Below are 27,230 nucleotides of genomic sequence, written 5' to 3' on the forward strand. Positions count from 1 at the left end.
TGTGAGCATCTTTGCAAGAAATGTGGGAGTTTGAGAGATCTGATGACAAGAGGTCAGTGCTGCTGTGGGAATTTGACTGATGAAACTGGAAAATGGCTGAAATCTCAGTTTTACAAACTCAAAAGCATGGATTCCCAAATGTCCATCTAAAAAGATGAATAAGGTAAAAGTATGAACATACAAGGGGTAGTTTATATAAAACACCTAAAATGAAGATATATTCTGTTTACTTTATGGAAGAATGTGATTCCTAGGAATACATGTGCTGTTCATAGAAATTAAAAATAAATTACAACCAATTAACAAGACTGCATTTTAACCAGCCACTACAATACTTCCTTTGTCATCAATTTGTACCATGTATCAACAATTTTAGCATATGACAGCGGTCTCTAAAACAAACCAAGAATTTTACAAGTCACATCAAATAGCACTAATATTAATTCTGCAAAATATCTTGCTTGCAAATTTAGCTATGTTCTCCCAAAGCAAGTGGCATAATGCAGTTACAAGCTGTATTAGAAAGAGATTTTCTCCAAATGACCACTTTCGGTTTCATGCCCACAACTAAATAATCCTGAGATGCTTGCATGGGATTATTTGGAAAATGGTAATTATGACAATTATCCTATTTCCTGAGGGACTGATAATCTAAAAATCAAACACACTGAAATACAAACTTGTGACCATTTTCTTTCCCTACCGGTGAGCTAAGTCAAGGAAGACACAAGCTGTCATTCAATAAAGTAAACAAGATAAGCAAACATACACAGGCATGTGGTGGGCACTCAACAATAATCCCACGGAGAGGTCTGGGCCGCCAAGCACAGTTTCTGACTTTTCTGAAGCAAAGAATCCACCAGGAGATTTGGATTAAATCGGATCTTATCCTGAGAACAATAATCTTGCTCCCAGTTTCAACTTAACAACACAGCACTGCCCAAGTACGCTTTCAGGTTTGCTCAGACTAAAGCAAAAGCAGGGGGGAGTGGTGTGATTTCTTTTTTTTTTTTTTTTTTTTTTTAATTTTTAACCATGAAATCAAACTAAAGTCTCTATGTTAATCACCTCAGGAGCCAGAGCTGCTGGTGCCTCCTCTCCAAAACCATGTCCAGTTAAACTGCAAAATAAGAAGTCTCTGTGGCCACAGACCAAACAGACCAACCCAAGCCTCTGCAATGCAGCAAACTGAAGATTACTCTGAGATCAACTCACAGGACCAGCAGTGAGTATCAGCTGACTGAGCAAGGGAAAGGATATTGTAAAAGCAGTTCATTAGGGGTGGGCAATGAGCAGGTAACAAGGAGAGAGAGGACCCCCTACCCTTGATGAAGGCAGGCAGGGAGGGGAATTGAAGAGTGGCCTGGAGTTTTTCTTGTTGCAGGCAAACCTCATTGGACTATGGCATGGGAGCCACAGAGAAAGCAAAACTGTGCAGGAAGGCGCCAGTGTCTGGAGCAGGCAGCATCCAGGAGATGCCTGACAGGCTGAGTGAAGGTACAGGAGGTGCAAAAGCAGCCAGGAGAGACTCTGAGAGTGGCAAGCATCAGCAAGGGTCACCAGCCAGGTCCACCATGCTCAGGAAAGTGACCATCTGGGCATCAAGCCAGTGTGGCTGCAGGTGGGCTGGGTAACGGTGTGAATAAGTTGATGGGAAGTACGGGTCATCACTGAGGGCTCAGCAACACTGAGGGTGCTTCCTGGTGCAAGACTTCTGGAAAGGAAGGTGGTGAGATTCCATGTGTTACTAAACCAGGCCTAAGAAAGGATGTGTAGACTCCGCCTTCTATTCCCAGTAGATGAATTCACTCTAAGGTATCAAATGTTACCTTACAAGCTCCAGGTAAGGATGACATAAGATGGATTTTAAAGCTATCAGGTTTTCAAAGATTGATTGCCACTTCTTGTATCCATGATAATCTTTCCTTTCTGGAATTATACATTTTCATAACTTTCAAAGAAAGAGGAGGGGCTGGTGTTGTGGTACAGCAGGTTAAGCCACTGCCTGTGACACTAGTGACTCAAAGGAGCACCGGTTCAAGTCCCAGCTGCTCCACTCCAATCCAACTCCTTGCTAATGCGCCTGGGAAAGCAGTGTAAAATGGCCCAAGTCCTTAGGCTATTGCACCCATATGGGAGACCTGGATGGAGTTCCAGGCTTCTGGTTTTGGCCTGGCCTGGCCCTGACCTCCCAGCTCTTGCAGCCATCAGGGGAGAGAACCATCAGATGGGAGGTCTCCCACCTTCCCTCCCCCAATTCCAGGCATATAACATGGCTTCATAAAACATATTTAATTCAATGGAACTGAATAACTTCAAAATACATAACTCACACCCTTTTTTTCTCAACTCAATTTACTGTGTGACAATTTTTTTAAACTTTAAATTTGTCATTCATTGTCAACTCAACATTTGCAGGTTCTAAACTGAATAGAGCAATGTGATCTCCCTAGCTCGCTCCTGTTCCCGAATTTCCCTCTTTTAAAGGCAGCATCAGTCTGTATCTAAAATTTGACATTATGTTTCTACTTAATTCCAGTTATAATCTTTCTTCATCTCTGCCTCTCTTTCTCTCTCCCCTCACCAAATAAAAGGAAAATAATTAAAAAGGAAAGACATCTGTATTTCTAAAAGCTTGTCTTCATTTCTCTGCACCAATTAGAGCATCCTAGCTGTTCTCTTCAGTTAAAAAGAATCATTGAGTTCTTACTGTATATGGTGTTCTAAGCCCTTTGCATGATTATCTTAGTGCTCATCACGCCCATTATCTCCACTTTCTAGTTGAGTTTCCATACTACCAAAGAAGACTATTATTAAAACTCAACTTGCAGTATCTTGAATGAAAAAATGCATATCTTTTTGCTGTTGTTGCTTTCTATTGAAAGGATAGTAATGTCTCCTAAGAAGAGCTACACAAACCAAGGCAGGCCGAGATCTACTACCTTGGAATCTGAGATCAAGGGCTCAATATTTATTCTATCCCAGCTTATCTCATCCCTACTTCTGCAACCACAGTCTTAGTTCTCCTTGCTCCAGAGGAGCTGTCTCCTTAGGAAAAGGAAAGTGGCCATCAGTCACAAGCTGACAGGCCACAGCTTAGCAAGCACGGAAGAAAGGGGAAATGGGAGTTTAGGTCTCTTAACAAGAATGTCAGGAAAATGTGACTGAGGTTCAGCTTGTCACATGATAATTGCCACATGACAGTTCCTAATCTAATTACCATGATAAGAGATAAGACAAAATGAGGGGATTAGGATTGAAACAGAAATACATAGATACGATGGTGGGGTGGTGGTGGATGATTCCCGCATTGAAAGGGGATGACGAGATCAGAGGGATCCCATATGGACCACCAGTAACTTTATCCAATTAGCTTCACCATTTTACTCCCACCACAACTCTTAACAATCTTTTGACTTTATTGTTGATAGGTTAAAGAGAGACGTTTGAAAGCATTCAGGGGCCAGCACTGTGGCATAGTGGGTAAAGCCAACGCCTGCAGTGCCAGCATCCCATCTGGGTGCTGGTTCAAGTCCCAGCTGCTCCATTTTTGATCCAGCTCTCTGCTATGGCCAGGGAAAGCAGTGGAGGATGGCCCCAGTCCTTGGGTCCCTGCACCTGTGTGGGAGACCCAAAGAGGCTCCTGGCTCTTGATCAGACAGCTCCAGCCATTGCAGCCAACTAGAGAGTGAGGCAGCGGAAGGAAGACCTCTCTCTCTCTCTCTCTCTCTCTCTCTGCCTCTCTGTAACTCTGCCTTTCAAATAAGTAAGTCTTTTAAAGAAAAAAGAAAAATATTTCATTACGAAATTCACTTTTGACACAGACTCTTTAAACCGTGTAACACCATATAACAAAAACATGCATGAAGGCATTCATTTAATACATTTTGTTATGCTCCAGAAAAGGAATCTTACCTGGAATTTTGACTTACTGGTGTAAAACAGCCAACACAAGTGCTTACAGTCTTAAGTCATAGCCCAGGTGATCTACTTCAACCCACACCTAGCAGGAATCAGTTCTAGTGTCTCTCTGACATTGAATGGAGCCTGTGTGTGAATGCATTCAGTGATTGGGAACTCCTTGCTTTGCAAAAATCAGACAGAATACAAAAGTGATCCCTTGTTGGACATTTATAATTATTAGAGACGTCATTCTTTTGATGGATCTAAATTTGCTTTCTCATTATCACTATTGATTGCTTTTTATTTTATAGAATAAATCTGCATCATCTCCCACAGGATGACATTTTGAATATTTAAAGTTATCTTGTACCCTCATTTTTTTCTCTTTTTTAGGCTAACTACCTCCATGGCAACATATAAACTTATGACTGATGATTAAGAAAGTATCTTTCTAGTCTTGATTCCGCTACACAAATTTTAAAAATACATCAACACTTAAAAGGTTGGTGCTTGTGATTTTCATTATTCATGAGCCACTCTGAAAGTCATGACATGCACTGATTTATAATTTCTGGAGGACAATTTTCTGTGAAGCCGGCTGCATAAGCACATCCTTTGGCTAATGAGTCCTTCTAGCTCCTGGCCACCATCTGCTTGGAAGAAAAAGCATAGATGTTGCATTACTTGAATACTACATTGTTTCAGGAGCTAGCCCTTGAAACTGCTAAATGTCTGTTCTATGTATAGTAAATATGTTTCAGTTTAAATTTGGCTCAGTAAAAGTTGGGACTTTGCTCATACCCCCAGTGCTTGTATTAGTTCACACATCACATCAACTCTGGGAAAGTAATTACCCTTCCTTAGGCCAATACAACTTGATAAATTGTAAAAGCCTTCCAGTGGCAGTCTTCCCATCACCTAGTTGCAGCAATAAATCAACTAGGCAATCCCTTCCGAGAGTCACTTCATTACTGAATGTGTACTGAAGAATGGACTTTCTACATTAGCATCGCTGACTTAGGAAGGAATGGACATTTTGGTAACATGGAAATTGTGACCTTGATGTAACACTGCTTCCGTGGATGTATAATTGGCATTTAAGAGTAATAATTTAATAATTTTGGGCAACATATTTGGATCTGTTTTATTCCAATGTGCATTTGTTTTCAGCCTTGGTGCCTACAAGCAGAAGCAAGACTTCATGTTTGACATCTGTGTCCGAGTGGGAGGTGTTCCCTTCACACAGGGTTTAACAAAACCATTCCCCTGCATCCCCTCCGTCCTTCTCTGTGCATGGTCTCTGCCCTGGAACCCTGAGCTCCCTGACTTCTCTCCTTGCTTCTTGTGCTCAACAACCCTCAATGTGGTTTATCCTGAATGCCCTCTTCCGGGCTATAAACAAAACATCTGGCTTTGTGTCTAAGACACTGCATGATCCTCTCTACCATTGTCCCCAAGGTACCCTGAGCAGAGAGAGTTGAACTGGGAGAGAGGTGAAATGTCCATCTCATTGCACCATATCCGAGAGTGAATTCTGTCAACACGACTCATCACTGGTGAGAAAACCTTCATCGCACAGTGAAGGTGGTGCTACCTGGCTTCTCCACTGCGCTCTACTATTTTCCTTTTCTACTCGCTATTCACTAGGGGCCAGATACTAATTAAAACCAACACTCCAGGGATGAGGATTCAAGCCCAACATCCTAGAGGGAGGAGGAAATATAGATATGATTTTTGATTTTCTATAAAAATATTTGTACCTTTTCACCCAGTTATTTTTTATTTCATCATTTCTTTATATTGGTATGGATTAGTGAATATTTGTTTTATTTCGGGGGCATAGTCCAACATTTTTTAAAAACACTTATTTATTTAAGAGGCAGAGTTACAGACAGAGAAACGGGGAGACAGAGATAGAGGCCTTCGATCCACTGGTTCACTCTCCAAATGGCCATAAAGAACAGAGCTAGGCCAATCCAAAGCCAGGAGCCAGGAACTTCTTCTGGGTCTCTCATGTGGGTGCAGAGGACACTTCCTTCCCAGGCCATTAGCAGAGAGATGGATAGAAAGAGGAGTAGCTGGTACACAAACCAGCACCCCTATGGGATGCTCACACCACAGGGGGAGACTTAACTTACTATATCACAATGCTGAACCCATAATCCAACATTTTTAAAAGATTTTACTAGGCTGGCACCGTGGCTCACTAGGCTAATCCTCTGCCTGTGGCACCAGCACCCCAGGTTCTAGTCCCGGTTGGGGCACCGGATTCTGTCCCGGTTGCTCCTCTTCCAGTCCAGCTCTCTGCTGTGGCCTGGAAAGGCAGTGGAAGATGGCCCAAGTCCTTGGGCCCTGCACCCGCATGGGAGACCAGGAGGAAGCACCTGGCTCCTGGCTTCGGATTGGCACAGCACGCTGGCCATGGCGGACATTTTGGGGGGGTGAGTCAATGGAAGGAAGACCTTTCTCTCTGTCTCTCTCTCTCTCTCTCACTGTCTAAATCTGCCTGTCCAAAAAAAAAAAAAAAAAAGGTTTTACTAGTTTTGACTACTGGAATCTCTAAGTTGTTTTTAACCCAATTTAGTTATATTACCCGTGTTTTAGGTATTTTGCCATCATAGGTATCACAGCATATATGATCCCTGTCCACAACTTATCCTCTTACACTCTTAATGATGATGTTTTTGATGAAGAAAGACATTTAAATCTAACTAATTCTAGTTTATCAAACATTTTACAAAATGTAGTATCTGTTCAAAGTTTTTCAAGTCAGCAAATTAGCAATAGAGGGAAATTTCTGTAATCTAATAAGATATATTTGTGGAAAAATCTCTAAGTTTTCATAATGCTTATTACATTTTTAAAAAGATTTTTTATTTATGTATTTGGAAAGTAGAGTTACAGAAAGTGAGAGGGAGAGACAGAGAAAGAGGTTGTCTATCTGCTGATTCATTCTCCAAATGGCCACAACAGCTGGAGCTATGCCCATCTGAAGCCAGGAGCCAGGAGACAGGATCTAGGAGCCAGGAGCTTCTTCCAGGTCTCCCATGAGGGTGCAGGGGCCCAAGGACTTGAACCATCTTCTACTGCCTTCCCTAGCCATAGCAGAGAGCTGCATTGGAAGAGGAGCAGCCAGGGCGCCCATATGGGATGCCAGCATTGCAGGCAGAGGATTAACCTACTGTGTGCCACAGTGCTGGCCCCACTTATTACATTTCGAGTACTTTCTGCCAGAGTCACAAACAAGGAAAGGGCACCCATCATCCCCACAAATGCTGAATATTGTGCTGATGTCTTGGATGGAAGAAAAAGAAGGAAAAACCAGAAATTATCACAATTTGGAAAAAACAGATAAACTTAGCATTATTCACAAATGAGTTCATTAAGCTTATAGAAAAGCTGAAAGCTCAATGCATAATTTAATAAAAATAATAGCTATTAATATTTTTAAAAATCAATATAAAAATCAATTGTATTTTATATAGTAATACATATATAAGACTCAAAACTTTAAACATTTAAATAATTTACAATAGCAACAAAAATTAAATAATTAGAATAAAAATGTTCATGATATCAATACTGAATATTTTAAAGCAGAACTATGAGACTTGAAAGGTTATCTAACTAAATGGTGGGGCATGGCTGGCACCATGGCTCACTAGGCTAATCCTCTGCCTGCAGCGCCAGCACCCTGGGTTCTAGTCCTGGTTGGGGGGCTGGATTCTGTCCCGGTTGCTCCTCTTCCAGTCCAACTCTCTGCTGTGGCCTGGGAAGGCAGTGGAGGATGACCCAAGTGCTGCACCTGCATGGGAGACCAGGAGGAAGCACCTGGCTCCTGGCTTCAGATTGGTGCAGCACACTGGCTGTAGCGGCCACTTAGGGGGTGAACCAATGGAAGGAAGACCTTTGTCTCTCTCTCTCTCTCTCTCTCTCTCTCTCTCACTGTCTATAACTCTCTCTGTGCCTCTCTCTCTCTCACTGTCTAACTCTGCCTGGCCAAAAAAAAAAAAAAGTGGGGCATACCATGTTCATGGATTGAATCAATCAATATCAGCAAAAGATTTTAAAGTTTCAGTTAATAAAATAAAGTTCAGTGAATAAATACTGAATACCTAATGTACAACATATTGACTATATTGATAATGTATTGTATATTTGTAATTTCTAAAAATGTTGATCTTAATACTATCACACCATCATAAATGCATGATGAATATGCTAATGAGCTTGATTATGGTAATCATTTCACCAAAGTATACCTATATCAAAACATCAAGTTATATGTCTTGAATATATATAATTTTTATTTGTTCAGTTTAAGTAAAGTTGGAAACTTTTTTTAAAAGATTTATTTATTTATTTGAAAGAGTTAGAGACAGTAAAGGGGAGACTGAGAGAGAGGTCTTCCCTCTGCTGGCAAATGGCCTTAATAGCCAGGGCTGGGCCAGGCCAAAGTCAGGAGCAAGGAGCTAGGTCCCACTGTGGGTGCAGGGACCCAACCACTTGGGTCATCGTTGTCTGCTTTCCCAGGTGCATTAGAAGGAAGCTGAATCAGAAGTGGAGCAGCCAGGACTCGAGCTACCACCCACATGGGATTCCAGCATTTCAGGCAGCAGTTTAATGCACTACACCACAACACCAGCCTATGGAAACTTTTTTTTTAAAACATGCCCAAGGAGATGGCTACGTTAATACAAAATAACACATACATAATCAATTATATCAGATGTACAGGATAGGATTTATGGTAAGTAAATAATTACTATGCAAAAATGACACCTAAAAAAATCTTTGGAATTCTGAATCCAAAGACTCAGTGTAATCTTAATTGAATTTCAGAATACTTTCTTTGCAAAATTTGGCAAACTGATTTTAAAACTTATATGTAAGTTGGAAGGAGCCAGAATAACCTAGCCAATGGCAATGGAAAAGAAAGATGGACAACATAAAACTGTGACATCAACACACTGTGATATTAAGAAAAGAATAAACAGTGGGCCGGCATTGTGGTACAGCCAGTTAAGCTACCATCTACAATGCCAGCACCCCATATGAGCACTGGTTGGTGTCCTGGCTGCTCTGCTTTCACGCCAGCTCTCTGCTAAAGCACCTGGGGAAGTAGCAGAAGATGCCCAAGTTCTTGGAACCCTGCCATCTACATGGAAGACCTGGATGGAGTTCCTGGCTCCTGGCTTCAGCCTGGCTCTTTTCTGGCCATTGCAATCATTTGGAGAGTGAACCAGTGGGAGGAAGATCTCTCTCTCTCTCTCTCAGTACCCTCTCCTCTGCAACTCTTTCAAATAAATAAATAAATAAATCTTTAAAAACAATAAGCAAAGCAATACAATAGACAAAGTGATCAGTCCCAAACTTTCCCAAACATGTATGCTCACCACATTTTTGACAAAGGGAAGTTATATTCCTTTAAATAATTAGGAATCTGTCAGTTGAATATAAAAAAAAAGCAATGCTTCTCATTGTCATTTAAAGAGTTGAGAAAAGTAGCTGATCTAAATAGAAAAGCTAAAACAACAATGTTCTTAAGTGAAAAGACACTAGAATAACATTGTAGTCTTTGTGTGTAAAAGTGAAAAAAGAAAAAAAAAAGTCCTAAATGGCATATTAAAAGCACTGACAAAGAGATTAATTATTTTTCTAAAAAAAAAAACTTATCTCAAGAAACAATGAATTTCTGAGTAAAGTATTTTCCTAAATTTCCTCCATCTGATGTTTTGCAATAACCCCTGGCAATTCTTTCTCTATTTGCTTAGAACTCAACTTTCTACTTGAAAGTGTAAAATGAGGAGGTTTGTCTCAATATTAATCAATGTCCCCTTTGCTTCTAGGACAGTGTGACTCCAATGTATTGAAGAAGAATTTTGCTTTCTCCAAGCACTGAACTTTTTCAAGTTCAAGATTACAAAATAGAATGTAAAGCCTCAGGTATAAAGTCCTGCACAATTCTGGATGACTGAGCTTCCTCTGCAAAACAGCCATCCTCGTCAAATGCCAGCCAGCATCCAAGATGCCAGCCAAAGCATCACTGTATTGGCTCCATGTGAGGTGCTCCGAATCCCAAAATGTTAGTGCAGCTATTAAAATTACCAGATGTACCCCAATAATGCAACAAAACAGTCATATCTAAGACATGTTCAGTACACTGCTCAATTATAGGAAACCATGGGGACTCTAAGCCATGAGAACAGTTAAAGCACTTTAGCTGAATGATTTCTCTTTTTTGCCATGTAGACTTGATTCAGAATAGCTCAAAAATACTTTTATTACTTGACACAGTGACTATACCAAAAGCAATGCTAAAAATGGTGTATATTTGCATAACATACATTCTTAGCTGCTTGCATCTACAGGAACTACACAAGAAATGTGTGGCAGGCGTTTAGCCTAGTGGCTAAGAAGTCCATTAAGATGACCATGTCCCACAGGAGAGTACTTGGATTCAGTAACTGGCCCCAACTCCTGACTGCAGCTTCCTAACACAAACCTGGGGAGGAAGCAGGGATGACCCCAGTAGGTGGGTCCCTGGCACCACATGCATGGAGATCCCAGATCCCAACTTCACCCCCAGCTTAGCCCCACCTTGTAGGTATTTGGGGAGTGAACTAGCAGATAGGAGCTCTGTCTGTCTCTCAAATAAATTACAAATAAAACATTAAATATCAGAGGTATAAAAGGGATGGAAAAGAGAGACTGATTTGCCTTTGAGTCTTGGTATTTACGTGCAGCCAAGGAAGTGAGAACTCTACTGAAAGAGTCTTATGTGATAGAGTCCCTGGCATAATGTGATTACACATCTTTGTATACGTGTAGGATACACTGCAAAACTCTGAAGACTAAATTTTTTATAACTTTCTTTTCAATAAAGCTTTATGGTTTTGAAAGGGGTTTTAGAGGAACAGCCACTTTTAGGTAAGCTTTTATTATGGCATCCATTAATTAGTTCCTTTGCAAATAAATTTACATTTTAATTCAATCTTAAAAGGCACAGTGGGAGGGGAGTCAAAGACAGAGACAGAGACAACTCCTTTGTTCTGATGTCCTTCCTAAATGCCCTCAAAAACCAGGGCTGGGCCTTCGGCACGCAAAATGGGTCTCCCATGTGGATGGCAGGACTCCATCATGAGGATCACCTGCTGCCTGCTAGGGTGTGTATCAGCATGAAGCTAGATTTGGGAACCGAGCCAGACTTGAACCCAGGTACCCTGGATGGTATGTGGGCATCCCAAACAACGTACTAACCACTGCACAAAACGCCCACCCCTATTCATCAGAAGAAACTAAAATTCAGTGAGGGCAGCTTGAAAGAATAGAAGGGTAAAGAGGCAACCGTCTGCTGCCCTCGGAGGTGTCATTGACACAGTGGACCCATGGACTGTGTGTCCTTTAACCTGTTTTCTTTAGACAGGATTCTAAATGAAAAGATAAAGCTATAATACAAAGTTTGCTCAGTTAAGAAAACAAGTCTGTTGGGCCAGGCTCTGTGGCTCAGCAGGTTAAACTGCTGCTTGAGATGCCCACGTCCCATATCAGAGTGACCCCTCTGAGTCCTGGCTACTCCTCTTCCTGCTTCCTGCTAAGGCACGTGGGTGTCGGAGGGTGATGTCCCAAGTGCTTGGGTTCCTGGCACCCACATGGGGGTCTTTGATGGGGTTCCCCATCTCCTGACTTCAGCCTGCCACACCCTGACTTTTAGGGGCCTTCAGAAAGTGAACCAGCATATGAAAGCTCTCTCTCTGTCTTTCAAATAATAGGTAAATAAATCATTTTTAAAAAGTATGCTAGGTCTCTTTAAACAGACAAAAAACAAAAGTGGGATGGAGAAATTTGTGAGTTTCTGTTCAAGAATGAAATGAATAGCATTATAGCTATTTTCATTTCCCACAGGAGAAAATAAATCATATATTACATGTGCTCTGGGAATCACAAAATAGTGGAGGTCATTATTTATTCTAAATTTCTAAAAGAAAAAAATAGCACTTTAAGTTGAGGGAATTAAAACTTTTCAGCAGAAAAACTAAATAAATAAATAAAGAGCAGATCCCATGCATGGGCGTCCTGCACACAGGGCTTAGTCCGAGGCCTCTCTGGTCCCGCCGTTCATTCCTCTGCTGCATCTGTCATGTCTCCTGCTTGGGTCCCCAGCCACATGAGACCAGGACTACCAGGCTGGATGCTCATCAAGGTCTTGGTTTCCGAGAGTCAAGCACCCTGAGCTCTCCCATTCCTCTGGGGCTCCAGGATTATTTTGCTCTGTTCTCGGGGTCTGCCTACCACAGTGTTTGTCAGAGCTATTTTCCCCAGCCCCCTTCTGAAAAAGTTGCTCCATGATCTGAGGCCCTCAGGGAGGTCCCAGAACCCTCCCTAAGACCAGTGTTTGTTAGGACAACTGCACTAGGACTCTCCGGGCACAAGTTTTCCAATGCTCACAGTCCTGGGTTCCAGAAACAGCGAAGCACTTTCGCATTTTTGAGTGGTTTAAAAAGTCAGAACACCTTATTTCCTGCTTTACTAGTAATTTCAGACACAGCCTTGCAATATTTAACTGCCTTCCCCGCTGAAGCAGGTAAGCAACTCACCTCTGCCCTACATGGCCATGCCCTCTTCTGATCTCACATTTATTTTGTAAATTAGTTTTTATTTGTGATGCAGACAGACAGACAAACAGAGCTTAGATTCACTGGTTCACTATCCAAAATCAATGCTAGCAATCATTGGGACCAGCCCAGGGTTCAGGGTTCGACCTGGGAACTAGGAGATTCATCCAGGCAACTATAGGAGTCATCGCTGCTGCCTTCCAGGGTCTGCATTAGCAGGAAGCTGGAATCGGCAGCCAGAGCTGGATATTAGACCCAGGCACTCTGATGTGGGATGCAAAGATAATGTCCACTGAAACTTCTTTCCCTTTCTTCATTTTCACAAAACAACAGCCTCACTTATAATATTAAAGTAACAATCAACTAATGGACTTGAGTAAATGTTCTTTCCTTCTTTTTTTAATATTTTATTTTATTTGAAAGTTGGAGTTATAGAGAGAGAAAGAGACAGAGAGAGAGATATCTTCCATCCACAGATTCACTCCCAGGATGGCTGCAGTGTCCAGGGCTGGGCCAGGCGGAAGCCAAGAGTTTCATCCAGGTCTCCCACATGGGTGACAGGGCCCCAAGCACTTCGGCCATCTTCCACTGCTTTTCTCAGGCCATTAGTAGGGAACTAGATCAGAAGTGGGGCAGCTGCAACACAACAAGCACCCATATTGGATGCCGGATCACAGGCAATGGATTTGCCAGCTTTGCCACAACGCCACCCTAAACGCTCTTTTAAATGGGATCCATTTCTCCAGTTCATTCAGTGTTTTATTGGAGAGGTCTGCTTATTGCAGTGTCCAAGAGAAATGTCTAATAGGGGTGTTTAGCAAATCATCAATCTTAGCCTAGATCCACCCAGCCGTGGTCTCCACTGGCCACACATCTGCTCTTCGGGGAATGGCCTGGTGTCTTCCATTGGATCCTCTCCTCAAGTCCCAGTGTTAGGCATGTCTTCCCCGCCAGCTGCCTTTATGGTTTTGGAACCCCTGGGACACAGAGCAGGAGGGCCGGCAAGGCTGTGCTGAGATGGACAGCGTGGGGCCCAGGCTTCCACTGGACTGGAAGAGCTGTTTCCCCAGTAAGGTTTCCTTTGCAAAATGTTACCATGATGCATGGACGACATTTGCATGACCACACGTAATAGTGAGGATGTCTGTGAACTGGAAACATGCATCTTGTCTGACCTTTGAATTCTATCAGGACCTAGAATGGGGGGCACCTAAAGTTGGCTCAAAGCCTGGATTGCCATCCTGGTAACAGCATGAGGGTACGAACCAGCAGGGGAAATTTTGTCTGACACACTTAATTTCCCAGGGATAATAGATGGATTATCCTAGCAACAGGCCAGACTCCTGGGGCCTGAGAGTCCTGGGTTGTGCACCATTTGATAACACCTTTACTTTGGGTTACATATTGTCGCTCCCCCATTCGCGGAGGAACGACACTGGACCCTGCGCTGTTCTTTCTGCCCGGCTCTTCCCAGGTTAGGTGCCGGTCCTTCACTCGTGGAGAAACGACGCCGTTCCAGGTTAGCTGCCGGCCCCTCCACCTCCGTGGAGGGGCAGCACCCCCCACCGCTTTCCCTGCTTCAGCGGAGTAGCGGCACACCGCCGGCCGGCTCTCTCGGGGCTGCTCAGGTGTTCCTTCAGATAGATGTTCCTGGTGCATGTTGTCTCTCTCCTCCTTTATAGTCCTCTTCCACCAATCCCAACTCTGCTACCCACACGCTGAGTACGCTGCTCTCCTCCAGTCAGGAGCAGGATCAGCTCCTGCAGCTTATCAAACTGATGAGGCAGCTGCGTAGAGGTTGTTTGGTCTCTCTCAGCGCCATATTGTGGGAGAGCAGATGCATAGAATAAGTCTTAATTCCAGTAACTTAGTCTAGTCCGAGTTGCTCCCCACAATGTATGTTGAATCTATGAGTTTTCTAGTAAATGTTCCCTTCTTCCCTCTAGGCCACATGAGAAGCATGCCCAAAAAGTCAAACTTCTCGATGTGTACCATCTGGCAATAAGACGGTACAGTCGTCAGCATCAGGGACAGCTTCCGCTCCTTAGGGGCACCTGATCATAACCACTAAACATGGGAAAATGAGAGGACAGCACCAAGGAATTTCTAAGAGTACGTGTGTTTGGTCTTGTAATTCTACTGCATTATGAAAATGGCTTGAAATGATTTATATTATTACATGAATCACAGCAAGGTTTACAAAGTAAATATAAACTAGAATAGAGGAAAAGCCATGTCTAGAGGAAAAAACTGAAGCCAGTGAATCTGTGCCTTCCCTTTCTTTGCAGTAACTGTAAGAAGGCAAATGTGGTCCTGAGTGTCTTAGCATAAACAGGGTGAAGGAATAGCTGCTTTACATAAGCAAAGCTTTTTTCTGACACAAGGATGGTAACGAACATTATATTTTTGTGCCCTCATAAGGAAGACTTTGCAGACCTACTGACCACACCCTTAAAAACTATAATAAATGTGAAAATGGCTTGCTATATTTCTTCTAAAGTCCACCACTCTTTGCCAATGACATGACACCACAGGTCAATCATGAACCAAGACGATGCAGTCCAGATACTGGTCTGTCTATTGAGCCCAAGAATAAAATGTAGACTGCCGGATAACAGACTATGACCCACTAGTTCAAACAAAGACCAGCTGAGGCCATCACCTGATTTATCCCTTTACAATGAGGTCTCCAAAGCATTCACACTCATAGGTGAACATATCAATAACATCTGAATGCAAAAGGGAAGACATTTCAATGAAAACTAAATTGAATGCTCTAGAAAATACTACAAGACTGAGTGACTATAAATAGTTGCTGTCAAATACAAGGAAACTAAGAAATATCAGGGGAGGAAATGTTCAAATTCTTGAAGTTTCCTGTGCTCAGCTGGCATTGCTAATGTCTTTAATTTCCCACTCCTTCAAGGATTCTCAGAGTAGGAGGTGTTGATAAAGAATTATGATTCATTGTGATTATGAATTGTGATTGTGGTCTATGAAAATAAAAACTGTAACTTCACCCAGTGGCTATGAATCTGACCACAATCTCCCACTTTGAGTTATTCTTTCAGGGCTTATTCTATAATTTCCCACTCAGAAACCCTCCAAATATGTCTTGCATCCCCACATTTTCCTCTACATTTTAAGTAATTTCTCAAAGAAGTGAGGTGAATTTCCCCAGGTAATTTTGCCCACAGAAAGGCAAATGGTTATGCTATCAGTGCAGTGGCATGGGACCCTAAACTTGGTTGAATGCCCTGTTGTCTTGAAATAATCTTGCCTTTGCACTTGAATTTTGCAGGTGAAGCCTGAGGGAACAGGGAGTGTGCACAGAGTCTGCACTTGGGCAGGGTCAAGCCCAGAGGTTCAGCACACAGCACGGGTGTAGCAGTTGACCTGGCGCACAGGTGTGTGCGTTGGAGACCTCTGCGTGCTGTGGGGGGTGGAGGGCATGCACAGCCAGGACCTGGGCTCAGGGCTGTGGCCGAGATGACAGAGGCAGCCTCCGCAACAAGCACGGGAGAGGAGAGGTGCTGCGTGTGGGGGAGACCTAGGACGCCGTGGGGCTGGCTGCCCGTCTGTCTCTGGAGCACACTGCGCTAGACTTCCAGCCTGGGTTCCCAGACAGGATCTGCAAGCACCCAAGAGAACATTTAACAGTAAATAGTGGCAACATAAAGGCACAGGAATGCATGTCATCAGAAAGCTTGTCAGGACGTTATCAGAAGTTTCCAAAGAGCTTAGAGACCCTGGCTTTGACAAGTAGTGAAGGGGCTGGCGATGCGGCACAGAGAGCTAAGCTGCCGCCTGTGATGCTGGCATCCCCTAACAGCGTGCCTGTTTGAATCTGCACACTCTGCTTCTTATTCAGCTCCCTGCTAATGCACCTGGGAAAGTAGTGGAAGATTGCCCAAGTGGTTGGGCCCCCGCATCCACACAGGAGACCAGGAAAAACTCTTCCTGACCCAGCCCTGGCCATTGAGGTCATCTGGAGAGTGAACCAGTGGATAGAAGATCTCTCTGTCTCTCCCTCTCTCTGTGTAACTCTGCCTTTCAAATAAATAAATCTTTAAAAAAAAGTGCAACATTGCAAAACTTCTATCTATAAAGACCTATGAATATCTTAGAAATGGAATTAAATGCAGAGATCTTTATGTTTGATGGAAAAGAACACAATACTTTCTTTTGAAACTTTAAATAAACCACTTAGCAATAGGGAAGACCAATGTTTTCTTTCTTTTTTTTTATTTTTTTAAAGATTTATTTATTTATTTGAAGGTCAGAGTTACAGAAATAGAGAAGGAGAGGCAGAGAGAAGGAGAGAGAGAGAAAGAGGTCTTCTATCTGCTGGTTCACTTCCTAATTGGCCGCAAAGGCCAGAGCTGTGCCGATCTGAAGCCAGGAGCCAGGAGCTTCTTCCAGGTCTCCCATGTGGGTGCAGGAGCCCAAAGACTTGAACCGTCTTCCACTGCTTTTCCAGGCCATAGCAGAGAGCTGGATAGGAAGTAGAGCAGCCGGGACACAAACTGGCACCCATATGGGATGCCAGCACTGCAGGCAGTGGCTTTATCCGCTATGCCACAGTGCTGGCCCCGACCAATACTTTCTTCCTTGTCACTGAAACTATTAAAGGCACAAATGGGAGTTTTTAATTATAATCATGAAGCCACTTTCAATTTCTTACACAAATTACAGAAAGTGTTGGAAGAAATATTAAAATGACATTTCGTAAACTTATACCTAAATCCAGATTTACACACACTTGATCTGTACTAGGTGTTAAATCTTTTTAGAAAAAAATCTTCAATTAGAATCGTCATCTCTAAATACACTAAAATTTACGTTATGGAATAATCTGTCAGGAATTTATTTCAGTGCTATCACAGCTTACAAAATACTCTAAACAGTTACAAGAAACATTTCATTTGCTTCAGCAGAATGATCCTCCTAAAATTAAAAAAAAGAAAATTATTTGCAATATTGCATTAACTGCCTTATTAAACATATAAATTCTGTCGATCTAATGAATTTCCAGAAAATTAAGCTAAAAAATCACAGGAATAATAAAGATATCACCTTCATAAAATATTACTTATTACATAAAATTTTAACTCTAAAAGTTTTATTTACAATTTATACATGCATGCTGTGATTCATATATTGCTATCACTGTATTATGTTTATCAGTAATAAAATATCCTAAAAGGAAAACTCCACACTTTAGCACCTGTGCTGGCATGTATTTTAATTTTTATTGGGTCTCAAAATTTGTACAGCTGCATCTACCCACAGAACTTGCCTTAGGCATGTGTCACTACCGGTTGAGCTCTTCTGACCACAATTTTTCAAGATAAGTAATTGATAACTCACTAGTCCTGGCTTGCCAGGCTTACTGGAAGGGAGTTCTGGTGCATGGAAGACCTCTCGTTAGAGACAGAGGGATTCTCAGATGATAGACTTTCCCAGAGGCCCCCCAGGGACCCTTGTTTGGAGAGTTCTGCTTTCAGTCATCATTGACAACTCCATGGAAAGTGTCCAACCAGTAGGGAGGAAGGTGGTGATGAGGCAGTGAGGGGAAGACCTTGGGAAGAAAGCTTTCTTAACAGGTACATATTCTCAAAGAAGTCTTCAGGATCCTGTGGGAAACAGAAACTTAGTCAATATGCCTTATTGAATCCATGTGAATTTTCCCAACTCCTGAGGCTTTAACCTGTAAGAAGTATGTTTGGTCGGAGCCAAAAAGAAAAGTGTTAATCTGATAAAGGAGCTAAAAATACTTAACCTTGTAAACCTCCCCAGGGATTCTGCAAAGTGCTGATTGACAGAGCAATCGACGACTTTAATCTGGGGAAGAAAATGAAAGCGTAAAATCAGAGCAGCCGTGACCCAGGCCCCAGTCTGCTTCCTTCAGAGGCTCCTGGGCTCTCAGACAGGAAGCCTGGCTGGGCTGCCTCCTGGCCTCAGACCAGTCCCCTACCAGCTTCCCCGCTGGGTCTCTTCCTGCATCTCCATGGGGAGCTGTCTGAGCAGCGTCCTCTGTTCTGGACATCCTTCCCTTGTGATGAGCACTCAGATGCTTTCCCGACTCATTCATGATCACTGGTCAAGACACTGAATCTGGGGCCGGCGCTGTGGTGTAGTGGGCTAACCTTCCATCTGCAGCCCCACCAGCCCAAATGGGCACCAGTTCATGTCCCAGCTGCTCCTCTTCTGATCCAGATCTCTCCTATGGCCTGGGAAAGCAGTGGAAGATGGCTCAAGTGCTTGGGCTTCTGCACCCACGTGGGAGACCCAGAAGTTCCTGGCTCTTGGCTTCAGATCAGCCTAACTCTGGCCTTTGCAGCCATTTGGGAAGTGAACCAGCAGATGGAAGACCTTTTTGTCTGTCTCTCCCTCTCTCTGTCTGTAACTCTACCTCTCAAATAAACAAATAAAATCTATATTTTTAAAAACAATATTGATTCACAGCATCGTTGCATAAAAAGCTCAAGTTTCAAACGTTCTACTTCATTACAGGGAAAATAGCTGTTGCTTTAAAAATAAAAAATAAAAATCCCTGGCTTACCATTCAACATAATTCCTTTTCCTAAAACAGGTCAATTTTGCTTCTGATCTAGATTTTTGCTACTCAGGAAATAAAACATTTATAAAAGTATATGGATTGATTATGATCCACGCATGCATCTCTGGGACTTAAAAACACAACAGCTGGAGCTAGAGTTGTGGTGTAGTGGATTAAGCTTCTACTTACAACAGGCATACTATATGGGCACCAGTTCCTATTCTGGCTGCTCCACTCCAATTCCCAGCTGATGCACCTGGGAAAGCAGCAGAAGATGGCCTGAGTTCTTGAGCCCCTGACACCCACACAGGAAACACGGATAAATCTCCTGGCTCCTGACTCCTGGCTTCAGCTTGGCCCAGCCCTCTCTCTCTCTCTCTCTCTCTCTCTCTCACACACACACACACACACACACACATACACACACACACAGCTTATCAAACAAACCCATTCATCCCACTCACTTGACAGATGGGGATTCTCTCTAGGTCTCCTGTAGAATCTTTTCACTCTACTTGCAAAGCAGCTTCCAGATTTCCTCTCTAACTTATCTTCTGTTATTAAGTTTGATTGTTTTACAGCTTATTACTTAAAAACTTTCACATTCTATATATTGCAAAGAGAATCCCATTCCCTGTGACTTCAAATATTAAAGCAAACATTAAAGAAAAATTTCCATTATCTGAGCTATTGTTATTTTTTTTAAAGATTTATTTATTTATTTGAAAGTCAGAGGCAGAGAGAGAGAGAGAGAGAGAGAGAGAGGTCTTCCATTCATTGGTTCACTCTCCAGAGCTGCGCCAGTCCAAAGCCAGGAGCCAGGAGCTTCTTCCAGGTCTCCCACACAGATGCAGGGGCCCAAGGACTTGGCCATCTTCTACTGCTTTCCCAGGCCACAGCAGAGAGCTGGATTGGAAGTGGAGCATCTGGGTCTCTAACTGGCGCTCATATGGGATGCCGGCACTGCAGGAGGCGGCTTCTACTTGCTGTGCCATAGCACTGGCCCCTATTGTTATTTTTCTAAGTTTATATTCTAGTGCATTTTTGAAACAAAGTCCATATTTTAGTCCATGGGCAGTTTCTTACTTCCCCACCTCAGCCTCATCTGGACACATTTTCTGAATGATCAAAGTGAAGAGAATTCCCATACAGAATAGTTCTCACACTTCTAGAAAAGGGAAGAAACCTAATACTTAGTTTTATATTACTGTCAAATAAATATTGTTAGTTTCATTTTAAGATGAAGCAATTCTTCTAAAATCCCCATCAGTAGAAGGGTCAGCATTTGAAACGCCTGTGTGTGGGCATGTTTCATCTGTATTTCTTTCTGCATAATATAGCTTGATTAATAGGACAAACAACCATTAGTAGTGTGGGAAAACTACAATAATAGACGGCTATCAGTACAAACCCTTTCTGAGTATGCTGTGCTAACAGCATTCATCTGCAAGTGGGAGTGGGAAAGCAGATTCTGTGCTCTTCTGCTTCAGGGCTTGTAGTCCCAATTTGCAACATTCTACTCTTGGGAGAAGAAACTGCTCCATACAGGAATGCATAGGACTTGAGAAACACACGCACCTGCAGGAACGAAGGTTGAGGAGACCCCTGAATGTGCGTGTGCCTTCTTAGACAGATGACTGTAACTGGGGTGGCCCATGGAACACACTGGGAGAAACATCAGCATAGAATCTAAATCAGGGAAGTGGAACAGAACACAAACGATGATGACAATGTGGCAGGAACGAAGCTCCCTTGTTTGGAACTCTCAAATAGATCCTGAGTCTCAGATCCTCTTTGTTAGTGAGAAAAAGAGTAAAGCTTGTTTTATCGCCATCTTCCTCTGTGTCACCATGCAGCTGGGAGTAACAAATGGGTTTCTTCATACCATTTTGAATTTCAATTAAGTAGAATCACATAACCCTCATGTAACTAATACCATAAATGTCAAATTATTTACCCTGATGAATTTCTTCCTACAAAAGTTCTGTCTCAGTCTGAGACAGGACAAAACAACCGAGTCATGTCTACATTTTCAAAAATTATTATTACTTACTTTATTTATTTAAAAGGCAGAGAGAGACAGAGATCTCCCATCCACTGGTTCACTCCCTAAATGCCTGCAACAGTCAGGTCTGGTTCACTCCCTAAATGCCTGCAACAGTCAGGTCTGGACCAAACCAAAGCGGGAGCCTAGAATTCAATCCTTGTTCCTCATTTGAGTGGCAGAGACCCTGCTACTTGAGCAGTCATCATTGCTGTCTCTCAGGGTATGTTAGCAGGAAACTGGAATCAATCAGAAGAGAAGCTAGCCAGGACTGGAACCCAGGCACTCCCGTATGGGATGAAGCTATCCCAGACAGCATCTTACCCTCCACTCCAAATGCCTCGTTCTGCCACATTTCTTTTGCCAGCTCTAACTCTACCATTCACCCAAAACTATTATGTAGGAGGCCCACATCAGAGCACTTGACATTTACTGCCTTATATTATCCGTTACTTTGTGACTGTTCCAACCCCTGACTTACAGATGAAGAGATGGAGGCACAGAGCAGCTAGGAATCACAAACCTGTGATCAGGCCCCATGAATCCGTGTCCAGGCTTCAAGCCCCACAACCTCAGGGGCCACCCCATTGTGTCCCAGGTTACTGAGGTGTCACCATTTCAACACCACCCCCTGGGGGGAAACGCTCCAACACCCCCAGAAGAGGTGGAATATCTGGCCCCGCTGGGGCTGCCCCATCAGGCCCAGCTGGCAGGACCAGGTTACCCTGCGCTCCACTGCACCAGGAATTCATTTCAGGGATGGCATCCTTGCTCCTTCTAGAATCTTCTTGCAGTCCTACCCACTTCCAACACAAGCACCTACTCCCAGCATCGCATTTATTTGGTTTCCCATAGCCTCGTGCGCCAGCCCCCTAACCGGCCACTTCCACTGCGCCCTCTGCCTCACGTGGTGGTCATTTCCTCCCCTGCTGTGACTCTCCTTGAGGCTCCCTCCCACCATCAGAATGACCTCAAGTCCAGAGCCTTCCGAGACCAACAGACCCTCCGTGAAAAGCCTCCAGGGACCTCCTCTTTTCTCCCTGATGTCTGTGAGACATGCCACACTCCTTTCTGCTCGGGTCCCACGCATGGGCTGCTCCCAGTCTGGAAGCTTCTCCCTGGGACCCTTGAACAACCTACTCCTTCGCTTCATGCAGGTCTCTGCTCAAATCACCTCTTCGGAGGGCCTTGCCTGGGCATCTCCCGGAACTCAGAGGGAGATAACAGGTGTCAGGGCCTCAGCACAAACCCTTTGCCAAAGCAAAGCGTAGACACCACCTGGTCAGAAAGGCCGTGCCAGGCGGAGGGCAGCACCTCGCAGCTCGATGTTCTCACGAGCAGCTGCAAGACGCACCTGCTGTGTCTGCTCCCCTGTGATGGGGAAGAGCAAGGCCTGCACGGTGCTTGTGTAGAGCCTCACCCAGCGTCTGTGCTCCCGTTGCCATACTCTCCTGGCCTCCTGCCTTCAGGGTTTCCCACACCCCCCTCAAGAAGAACAGGGAGAACTCAGTGGAGGCCTCCCGTACCTTCCTCTGCACGCCTGCCAGCCTGCAGCCCACGGATGCAGACCAGAGCCTCTGAGGGCAGAGCAGAAGGTGTGCACTCTGAAAGGTTTGTCTCCCGTGTCCTGGATAAGGCCAGGGCCCCTTAATGGAGTGGGCTCTGGGGCTTGCGGGAGCTCTGGGGAGGCAGCAGCGAGCATGAACCCCTCAGTCCCAGGAGGACCGTCCGACTCCCTGCACACGTGCACACAGAATCAGGCTTGCCTGGGTCACACGGAAGTTGGTTTTTTGAATGAAGCAAGTTAACATGTTTTCCCAGGAGAACAGGTTCGTGAGCTGGGGTTGTGGAGAGGGGGTCTGAGGAAGCTGGAAGGGGAAACAGGCCACCTCCATCCCGTGGCTGAGCTCCCAAGCCGGCTTCAGTGCTTCAGCTGCTCAGCATCAAGGTACCACAGTCCAACATGACCTGATTCTTGATGTTCACTGGCTCACTGATGGCCACACAGACAGAAGCTCATTTTCACAGTGAAATTCCATCTGAACCAGCAGTGGGCTCCTTGGACACCCTGTGCTAAATTCAGGAAAGAGACCATATCCCTTAGTACAGGTAGAGTACCCTGCACACCCCATAGTAAGTGCCTCATGAACATGCATTGCCCCCATTTTCATCACAACCTGTACCAATTCTATTTGGCATCAATTTGCTATCTTCTCACCACAGAGCAATTCGACTTCCTGACTTCTGGCTTTAATAGTCAATATTTTAGGAATGCAAAAATTCACACAAATTCTCCAGCTGTTCCTGTGCCATCTCCTCCTCACCCTTCACTGCCTCCTTCCCCCACCCCACCTCCTTGATGTGGTGACTGTATCCTAAAACATTTCTCCGTGGAAAATGGCACTTTTCCCTCAGAACTTCTTTATAAAGCCTGAGTTTTTAATCAATACCAAAAATGAAATCTCAGCTTTCTGAGGTCTTGATATTACAAGTCTTTGACAAACTCTCCACATTCCTGGCGATTGTTCTCTTCCCCAGCATTATACAGAAACGCCAATTAGTTTCCTGTGATCCGGCTGTCTGGTAGAAACCTGCAAATATCTTAGTCTCCTTGGCAATGCCCAGGGATCTCTCTGCATCACACAAGATTAAATAAGGTCCCTGGGGAATTCACGCTACCTCTAACTTTGGGTCAACCAAAAAGCTGTTCTCCTGGGAACCCATTAAAAGAGCAGAATGTCAAAGTCCTGAGCTCGGCTGCCTGAGAACGAGTGACGACCACTTACCAGCCCCTGGGGCCTGCCCTGTAATGTGAATTCTGTCCTGCACAGAACGGCATTTGTGCTACAGCTTCATCTCCCTGCTCCCCTGGGACGCCCAGGAGTGACTGGGTTTGCCTTCAGCGTCTCTTTGGGCCAACTTAAAGGCTGACATCATGACTTTTCCTTTTGCAATAATTTTCTTTCCAAGCAATAATTTTCAAAGCCCCTTATTTCATTTTGCACTGGACATGAAAAGAAAGGCAAGTGCTATTTAAAATACTTGTCAGACAGGTAATAAAATGCACAACTCATTAAATCCATCCACGGTTTCCCAAGACCTCCCCAAGACTGTACAGTTACAAGCCATAAAATGACTTGACTGTTTTACCCACCCTTGATTGTTGTCTAATAGAGCAAGTCAGTCCTCAGGCTCCCTGATTACATTATACGGAAAAAATTGCCTTCGACGCATGCTAGAGCTTGGGTCAGCTGGCAACCTCTAAAACAGTCCGCAGCTTTGGCTGTGTGCGAAGGACTTGCACCTCCTGTGTTCCTCACAGAGCAGTCTTGATAATTATGGAGCACTCACCACAGAGCACAGGGAGGCTGGAGGTGTCTCTGCCCAGCTGCTGTGGCTTTGGGAGCCCAGCCCTGCTCTCCAGGCCTTGATCTCCACGCCTTGGATGACTTGTTCACTTGTGGCAAGCACATCACCGCAGAGCTGGGCACAAGAGTGGTCTTCCTGTTTCTGCAGACAGTGAGGAGTCAGCAGGCTACACTTTCAAAACCTGAAGTGCAAAGTCCAGCCTTGGAAGACAACTGTAACCGGGTCCTTCTTGCTCTTAGAGTGAGTCTCTGAAGCAACCAAGTGACTCCTGTTAGTCCACAGTCATTTTTCCTGGCTTCAAAGATTAAGTACATCCCTTCTTGGCGTGAATTTATGTTCCTTCAAATGCCCAAGAAATCTAGGCTCACTCTCCTTCATTAAACGGATTGCTTCTCTGAATATTTCCTTCCTTGTAACATTTTAGAAATTCCTGACCACACAGAATCTGGCAGGTGCTAAGTAAATATTTGTTCAACAAGCAAGGACTCAAAATGTTCACGAGTTAGCGCAAACAACGGAAGGGGCGACTTGGTCATCTGCCTTGAGGAAGCCGAAATTCTCTTTCATGCAAGACACAGAGACTCATACAGTGATGGCTCTAAATGATGGCAGATGCCACAGGAGGGAGAGATCAAAGCAAGCTAAAATATTCTAGAAAGGTTTTACAGGAAGAAATGGATTCAAGCAGAACTTGATCATACGTTGACAGGTGGAGAGGAGACAGGGGAAGCTGAGAGAAGAGCAATGTAAGAACTACAGAGGAGAAAAATAAGCTTGCAACCTAGCTCTGCCCCTTTCTTGGTGTCCAGCTCTGTGACATCAACCTCTCTTATCCTTGTCTCCCTCATCTCTTAAATAAAACCAGTAATGCTTATACCATGAGCAGCTGTAAGGAGTTAATAAGTGTCTGTGTGCACATTAACCCAGTGTCTCATCATCACCAATGATCAATCGTTGGTGACTGTGGTTTTTCCCACTGGCATCGTTTTTGTCCACACTTACTGGATTATTAAGACAATGGACCCAAAGAAGCTGATGGGTTACCTGTTCCTAACAGACACGGAGAAGATCCTGCATGGGAAGGCACTTGAATGTGAGTGTGAAAGCAGAAAGTCGATCTTGTACAACTGAGTCCCAGAAAGAAGTAAATACTTCCTTTACCATCTTTCTTTTTTTGTAAACAACATGTGAATGTTATGCCACTGAATAGGAGAAAAGAGGATGATGTTATCTGCACTCCTGCTAAGTGTATGGTGCTTTGACAAACATGATCATATTTATTTCTTGATGGAGCTAGAATAGGAGCCAGAATAAACATCCAAACACGTATGATCCCAAATCCAGTTTCTTTCGAGCGTGCGATGCTGTGCTCCCTGCTTGAAGAGTACTTGTCAGTTTAAAACCTAATGAACAAGGATCAGCAAATGGCAGCCTACAGGCTAAATACTATTTTGCCAATAGAATGTTAGGGGAACATAGCTACACCCATTTGTTCCATCTTGTATGAGGCAGCTTCGGGCCACAACTCCACACCTGAGGAGTCCGGGAGCCTGACTTGTGTGAGTATTTGTTGCTACCCCTTTGCAACAAGGCTCTGCCTACTCTCAGGCTAAATACAGGTACACCTTTCTAAACTGCTCTCGTCTTCCATGTTTTCTGTCTATTACATTATCAAGCTAATTTTCCAGGTTAGTTTACATGATTTCATTGCAAAACTTCTTTGGGGCTCTACACTGGTATCAACATAAAGCCCACCATTATCATGCAGATCAGATTAAGTATTCTTCATCTGAAATGAACGGGATCAGAAGTGTTTGGGATTTCAGGTTGCTGATATTGCGGAATGTTTGCATATACAGAACAAGGTAGCATGGCTATGGACTCAAGTCTAAACTTGCATTCATTTATGTCTCATGTGTACTTTATACATATAGCCTGAAATTAAATTTCCATACCATTTTTAATAATTCTGTGCACGAAAGAAAATTTGTGGTGTGGAATTTCCCGATTATGGAGTCATGTGGGTGCTGAGCAAGTTGTGGAGTGTCTGTTAGGGAAGCTCGGGCTGCCACCAGCAACCCTGAAGGTCACTGCACTGGCTTCCAGCGTTTCACATGCAGTAGCCACATCAGTGGCTTACAGACTGCTCTTCTCCCTGTGAGCTCCAGCTCTCCCCCTTCTCTCTACCCACAGTCCCCATGCTGCCTGACCCCCTGTTTCCAGGAACCCCCTTTCCAAGCCCAGAGCAAACATCCTGGCTCCAGGCAGCCCTCCCTGCCACTGCTCCTCCAGCCAGTACCAGCCTCTCCTCCTTCCCAACTCACAAGTCACCTGCTCCTTTCAGGCAAACCTCCTGCCCTGTGGTTCCTTGCGGACAACAACTGAAAGTGCTCACACGGGCATCTTTGTGCTCCAGGCGTGTTCATGTGTCTCATATCCCCGTTAGAGTTCAAGCTCCTTGAGGGCTTGATGGTGTCACGTCCATCTTCTCATGCCTGACTTTCAACCATTAGCTTTTTTTTTTAAGATTTATTTTATTTATTTGAAAGACAGAGTTACAGAGAGAGAGGTCTTCCATCTGCTGGTTCACTCCGCAGATGGCCACAACGGCTGGAGCTGCGCCAGTCCAAAGCCAGGAGCCAGGAGCTTCTTCTGCATCCCCCACATGGGTGCAGGAGCCCAAGTACTTGGGCCATCTTCTACTGCTTTCCCAGGCCATAGCAGAGAGCTGGATCGG

The 27,230-nt window shown here is 44.0% G+C and overlaps 1 long non-coding RNA gene across 4 annotated transcripts in view; it reads right to left on the minus strand.

The window, feature by feature from the left end:
• Positions 1-27,230, minus strand: part of LOC127492930 (uncharacterized) — a 126,262-nt gene that overhangs the window by 24,152 nt on the left and 74,880 nt on the right. The window contains exons 4-5 of one of the 4 annotated variants that reach the window (XR_011388424.1): positions 20,659-20,769; positions 17,747-18,154 (exon numbers count right to left, since the gene is read on the minus strand). The exons of 2 other annotated variants lie outside the window; for them this stretch is intronic. This is a non-coding gene — a long non-coding RNA (uncharacterized lncRNA). Of the gene's footprint in view, positions 1-17,746; positions 18,155-20,658; positions 20,770-27,230 lie in introns of those variants that run through there. One more of the 4 variants, XR_011388423.1, reaches the window with a different exon arrangement.

The sequence above is a fragment of the Oryctolagus cuniculus genome, chromosome 5 (assembly GCF_964237555.1).
Source record: "Oryctolagus cuniculus chromosome 5, mOryCun1.1, whole genome shotgun sequence".
NCBI classification, from domain to species: Eukaryota; Metazoa; Chordata; class Mammalia; order Lagomorpha; family Leporidae; genus Oryctolagus; species Oryctolagus cuniculus.